This window comes from Zosterops lateralis (assembly GCF_965231275.1).
Source record: "Zosterops lateralis genome assembly, chromosome: 9".
Lineage (NCBI taxonomy): Eukaryota > Metazoa > Chordata > Aves > Passeriformes > Zosteropidae > Zosterops > Zosterops lateralis.
In genome coordinates, this window is record NC_139769.1 from 14,945,294 (window position 1) to 14,951,346 (window position 6,053).

Here is a 6,053-nt window from a genome sequence, read left to right on the forward strand (position 1 = left end):
ATGTCAGAAATTCATGACTCCAGTGTGTTTCTTTGTTCATTGGTTAATTTTGGCAATAGCCTGCTATTGAAAGAGCTGCAGATTTGCTGTGACCCTGTTAATACACCGTTCCTTCCCCGTCCTTGTTGGTCTGCTTGGTGCAGTAGTGACCAGGTTCAATTTCTCCAACAATCCTTGGACACTCACTGCCTTACACAGAAGTGGACATCTGGCAGAGACAGAGTAAAAAAATTAAATTTCCCAAGCAATAATCAATGTTGTAATTTCAGTTCATATCAAAGCCACAATAGCTGTCACATTTTAGAGGAGGAAGACTCCTTTGGAGAGTCAGAGATGAAACATTATTTGCTAGCACCAGTTCCCTCTAATTGCCTTTAGGTCAGTGAATGCCTTTTTAGTCAGAAATACCTCCTTTTGTTTGCTTCTTATAAGTTTTCTTATTCCATAAAGGAGTTCTGCTGCATACAAATTCTTTGATAGGAACTACATCACACAATTGGAATAAACAGGTTGCAGCATTGTTCCTGAAACTATTTCCCAGAGTTATGTAAAAATATGACATTACATAGACAATCCCTGTGATCCAGGACAACCCACTCTACTATTACTAGACTGAGACACCCAGTCCTACCTGCCTAGCAGGCAGAGCTGCAGTAGTCTATTGTGTGGAGGCACTGACATCTAGTGGGCTCCAACTACATTTCCAGTTTTTCCAAATGTTCCAAAAATCTGTCACAGCATCTCTGTTAGAGATATTATGACCTTAATATAAATGCATATTTAAAAGTACAATCAAATATGAATGGTTGGAGGTTGAATTTATTATTTAAGGCTGACTCTTACTATATTAGTGAGAGGAAGATTTGTTTTAATTAGGAGCTCAGATTCACTGAGCTCTATCCATAGTAACAGCTCTGAAGAAGTCAGTTCAAGTAAAGCAGGATTGAGCACTCCCCCAAACACCTCTGTAAAAGACAGACAAAATTTGCTCTGTCATGCTTTCTGACAAGCAGTTGTAAAATGACAGGGTAAGGCTTTTGATTTTCATTATTATGTTTGCACGGATACGTCTATACATATGTATGTCTGTTCAAAAGCTATGTGGGCTGCAGGCCCAGTTGCCAACACAACTGCCACACAACTTGCTCAAGCGAGCAAGAAAAGATATGATAGTTGATGTCAAAATCATAAAAGCTGTGTTTGCTAATATGGTCCTCCCAATATTATTAAAATAATTTCAGCTTTCAACTTTCTATATAGACTTCATGATGTTCCAAGAAGACAGTAAATTTAATTATTCCTATGCCCCATGTGGAGAAACTGCAGTACCATATGATGAAACTACTTTCTCACAGTCACTATTAGGGAAGTGGCAAAACTGCAAATATACCCCCAGTTATTAAACTATCATTGTACAGTAAAAGGAGGGAACCTGAAAAAATTATTTATATTTCCACAGAGGCCAGTTCCTCCAAGTATGAGATAGCCAACTTCTTCTAAGATAGACAGCTGAGGTGTGGGACTAAACTATTATCCTTCCTGCTCCAGGAAAGGACAAAGACCATGACAACAACATACAATATATATAGTCCAGTTCCCTGAAATACCAGGACTTTTGCCTACTGAATGTTTTGCCAGTTGCTGCATGCAGTCCTAGTACAACTCCAGTTCGAGTGTTTAGGGGAAGCACAGCAACAGCTGCCCCAAGAACCACTGAAAGGGTCCACTAACGTGAAAAGCAGCACTAATTCTCCCTCAGATTGCTGTAGTTTCTGAGCGGAAGTGTGCTGTTGAGAACAGCTGCTTGCTGGTTCTGTCAAATCCAGTCCCCACATTTTTCATGAAAGCCTGATTGTACACAGGCCAGGCAGCTGGCACTACTGATTTTATAATCTTTGCCTGGTTATTATCAAGCTAAGCTTACAGTTGTTAATGCTGGCAAAGAATCTATGGACTCACACACAAACAAATACCCTTACCTATTTTACTAAAACAAGTTTTGATTATTAAATAGAGATTCTGCTCCTTTTATTTTTATATGTCTTTTCAACACATCAATAAATGGTAAATCAAATTTACACATATTTATTTGGAAAATCCGGTTCCAGGATTGCTATTCTTCAAAGTATTAGCTGGAGTTCTGCAGGGCTGTGACTGGTGCCAGTTTTGACTTTGCCAGAACTCTTAATTTCCCATTGTTAAACTGCATTAAATGATTACATAAATATGTTAAGTATTAATAAAGATATATTATGCAAATATAATGCTTCAGTTACATAATTATGAATGGAAAGAGAAGAAGTGCATATATACACAGTGACACAAGGACATGACTCTCAGTGTACCACAGAATTAAATAGGCATTAATTCCAACGCAGTCACTACATTATTGGGATTAGATGTGCTACCAGAGTGTGTTTGTTTCATTTACAGTGTTTTCACAGGATATAAATTGACTTATTGTGCATGCTGTTTCACACCCACACAGAGGACAGCAGGCAGCAGCAGGTCAGACATGGAAAGTTTCTTTATTTTCTGACTCCATCAACTTATATACAATTTATACAAACACCAAGGATTGGCTCAAGAAGGTTGTGACCTCATGGACCTCATTGGTCACTACTACCATCAATCAAGTTCTCCTCCCAGAGGAGAACTATGCAAACACATAGATAATTTCTAAAAATACATATAGTTTGCATGAAGCAGTGTAAGAATCATGCTGAGAAGATTCATACACTTGAAAGCAAGAAAATTCAGGGCAACAACTTATGAAGGCATTTCTGGGATTTTCAAATCTTTGACTCCAAAGCCTTTAGTGTAAACACTACCTTCCCATACTGTCAGAAAGCTGTGCTGGGAGTCAACTGAGGATCATTTCAGTTATAAGCTGTTACCTTTTACATAAAAATATTTTAATTATACTATAAACCTTTATATTAACATAATCTTGGCTGGTTAGTTGGTTTGGGTTTTCCATATGAATTCTAGCTCTACTGATAGGAAGGGACGTTTTAGGGTCCATTTATATCCAGCAGTAAAATGCTATGAAAGGTTATTTCTTCTTTTGGGGTATGCTACATGAAAGGCTGACAGTAGGCAAAGTTATGTTGTTCACCATACCTTCTGGTACAGTGGTCACCCACCTCTTCTTAATTCTCAGAGATTGGGCACATGGCAGGCTTTAATTTCTTTTCCAGCCTGAGACAACTCTTCAGCCTGACAATCTTATGGGACCAGCACTGTTACAAGTGACCTTCTCTGCTGCCTACGCCACACTTTGGAGCTCCTGTTTGATACTGTTCCTCCAGCACAGTTCCTCAGCCCTTGCAACTGATTTTCTCAGAATGCATTGGTGTATATCTCTATACACTGAGCACGCTTTGAATTCACCTTCAGCACTCCCTATGTCAGTACCTGGCTTGTAACTAAGCCTGTGTGCTAAGGTATGCCTTTCCTTACCCGAGCCAGATATACCACTTTATCCCAAACCCAAATCCCCAACAATGCTTTTAGCTCTGAAGAGTACTTGTAGAGAGGGACACGATTTTCTACTGGAACCAGGTATTGAAGCTTCCAATAAGGACAGGGCAGATGGCCTGCATGTGGTAATTTCTTTAAATGGCAACAGCAGTCTCCAAAATTAGGCTGTTAACACCTTCTAGAATGCCAAAAAAAATTTCCAGAGTTTGTCCTGAACAGTATGTAATAGGCCTACAGCATGCAAATAAAGAGAATGTCAAGAAAGGGAGAAACTCAGTAGTGTTTTAAGATTAGTTGATTACTGTGGAATTTAAAAAGCATGGAGTTCCAGGCTGTGATCCATTAAATTAATTAATTTATTCATTAAATACAAAATAGGAAAAAATTATCTGAACTAGAGTTTTATATGAAGTATATAATCATGCAGTATAACACATCCTCCTCTTGAATAAGTGTAGTAATCACTAGCTGAAGAGCTATTTTCTCCCCCTCACTCACATTCTGAGTGCTTAACATTCATAAAAAGGGGAAGGATGTTAAAAGTGAGAACTGAAACACAAGATCCAGTGCTCCACACATGCCAAGCAGCCCATCTGCTACTGTTGGAAATACTTGCTACTTAAGGCATTTTCCTAAGAAGTAGTATCACTCTGTTTGGGGTTCCTCAGAAAAGCAGCAACACTACAAGTAGATTTTCCAAATCCTACAAGACTACTCTAACCAATGGGAGCTTAAAGGATTGGGAGTCTTATTCCTCTTCCAGCCAGTCATTTCCTGAAGGAAAAGCAATACCAAGGACATCAGACAATGTAACAGAAAACAGCATTTTCCTTTCTGGCAGGCAAGGCTCACATGTCATGGGCAGCAGCAGGCTGCAAGCTTCAGGGGAGAACTAGCATATATTGACTTGGGAAGAGTTAGACCAACTTGGTGGCTGTTCATTCCCGCCAGAAAGTATTACACAGCCAGGGCATTACTGGGCTACATTGCAGCTGAGGGGATGCTTCTGCTACAAGCTCAGGCACCACTGCTTTCAGTTGTTGGGTATCTCTTCTTGTGGAAAGCCATCAACGTGAACTGCTGGAACTTAGTGCCAGTGGAAGTTATGAAGTGAAATAATTGCATCTGTAGACCCCAATTTAAAATTTTTGATGTTGGCGTCTTTTCACATATGCTAAACTGATACCACAGTGAATTGTAATCAGCACTTGCATGACTGTAATCAGCTTTCATCAGGGTATATAGTACTGAGCCTTGAAAGAGAGGTTCGTGGGACTTCTATATACCAGTAACAGTAATTTTAGGAAATGGAAACAAACTTGCCATAGAGTTCTTATATGCAAGCACTTATACCCATGTATAAGCAAGACAATACAAGCTGAAAAAGGTAAAATGATTCAAGAAAAGGAAACACATACACACAATAGCTTTCAGGCCCTGTTCTTATCAGGATAAAAGGTACAATACGAATTTTACACAGCCTGGGTTTTGTTTTGGTTCTTATTCCTGGAATCTGACCAGCATGTAAGCAAGATTGCTTTGATTGTTAGTTATTTCCCTTCTCTGGAATTCACCTCTTGTCATAATGCCATAGGATTTCCTCTGACTTTATCAAATTCAGCCACACATTACTTACTATTTGGATTATGAAACAAATTACTGAACCAAACAACGGGGAAAATTATTAAGCTGGGTATATTAAGCTGTTGCCAATGATGCCATAATGCAAATGTTTTCTAATTCTTGGCCATGTCAAAGGTCCTTTCTTTTCTTCTTGAACATTCAAAAATCATGATGAGAGATGTTAAAGTAATGGAAATTACTAAAAACACAGATTTGCTTTATTACTGCTCTTGAGTTTTGCTACTGTACTTCGAAAACCTTGGTTTTCAAAAACTCTTTGTGATGTTTTGGTGCTAACGCTAGTTGCATCTCAGTAGACACTTATCCAAACATCTTTTAATAAACTCTTTTTTTATGAACGACTTCTTGAAAATTTATCTCCGTCTTACATTTTGACGGTCTATCGGGAAACTATTTTTTGTAAAGACAAGGTTTGACTTACAAAACTCAGGGCACAAGAAACGGGAGCGGGGGCGAGACTCGTCCTCCCAAGGCGGGTGGGAGGGGGCCAGTCCCCGGGAGAGGCCGGGCCGCGGTTCCTGGGAGCGGGGATTTCCATGCTTGGGGCGTGGAGAGACGAGCCGGGGAGTCACCTCTGCCCGCCCGAGGGGTCACCTCTGCCCGCCCGAGGGGTCACCTCTGCCCGTGCCGCCCACCCTGCCCGCCAGTCTTCACGGCAAAGGCCGCGGCAGGCGCCCGGAGTCTCCTTCGCCCAGGGCTGGCGGGGGCTGACCCGGCCCCGAAGCAGCCGCAGCCTTGAGGCCGCCGATAATGCCCGGGACTACCCGGGGAGAAAACCCTGCCGGGACAACACGGCCAACCCCGCCACCCCACCCTGCCCACCGACCCCTCAGGCCAGCGGGGCGGGCCGAGGCTGGGGCGGGGCGGGGCAGGGGCAGAGCGGGGCCGGGGCGGGGCGGAGCGGAGCAGGAACGGGCGGAGCGGGG